Genomic DNA, 1121 nt, shown 5'->3' on the forward strand with positions numbered 1-1121 from the left:
TTATATACAGGAAGAAGACCACATACCCAAAGGCAGCTACTCAGCTGCTTGTGATAGATCCCACCATGGAGTTGATTGCCAGTCTCATCATGGGGAACAACTACCACCAGCTGCCCAGCCACTCAACCAGGCCCAGCCAAGTTGACACACAAACATAACTACCACAGCAAAGAATACTGAATGTACCATGGACTGCTAGAAGAACAAATGAATCAGTCTTGGAGAAGGACAGCCAGAATGTTCTTTAGAGGTCAGAACTGCCAGACTTCTTCTCTTATACTTTGGTGATGTTATCAGAAGGGACCAGTCCCTGGAGAAGGATATCATGCTTGGTAAGGCCCAACCTTCCTTCCGTGGTAAGGTAAAGGGTTAGTGAAAAAGGGGAAGACTCTCAAGGAGATGGATTGATGCAGTGACTGTAATGATGGGCTCAAGCATAGCAAAGATTGTGAGGATGGCACAGGACCAAGCAGTATTTCATTCTGTTGTACACGGGGTCACTGTGTCCAAGTGAACTCAATAGCACCTAACAACAGGAAACAAAAAGTTGTGCCCTGCTCAAAGATGGCTGCTGACCATGCTGCTTTGTATATGTGTTGCTCCCCAAAAATCTTTCCATAGTCCTTCTTCCTCAAAGTTTCATGAGACTGACATGGGAGTTTGGGTTACTGGCAGGACCCTGGTGAACAACATACATCAAAATGGTATGGTTGGCAGCCATCTTTGAGTGGGGCACAGCTTTTTGTTTCCTACTTGGGTCAAAATATCACCAAAGATTTGGTTGCTATGCAACATGCTTGTGGCCCTTGTTTACAACAGCAATTACTGAACCAGTTCAAAGCCCTGCAAAGAACACATAAAATTGGAATCATACACCTATACAATTGTTATTTTTCATTTAGCCTTTATTTTTCAGTGTGATTAAATATTCCACAGCATGATTTTTAGAAGAAAAAATGATTCTTACAATTCCCACAAGAAGCCCTGGGGGTGCAGTGGTTAAGTGCTCAGCTGCTAAATGAAAGGTCAGGGGTCTGAACCCACTAGTCTGTCAGCAAGAGAAAGACATAGCAGTCTGCTTCTGTAATGATCACAACCTGGGAAAGCTATGGGGCAGTTCT

This window comes from Orycteropus afer, unplaced genomic scaffold, assembly GCF_000298275.1.
Source record: "Orycteropus afer afer isolate SDZICR_OR568_19922 unplaced genomic scaffold, OryAfe1.0 scaffold00257, whole genome shotgun sequence".
NCBI lineage: Eukaryota > Metazoa > Chordata > Mammalia > Tubulidentata > Orycteropodidae > Orycteropus > Orycteropus afer.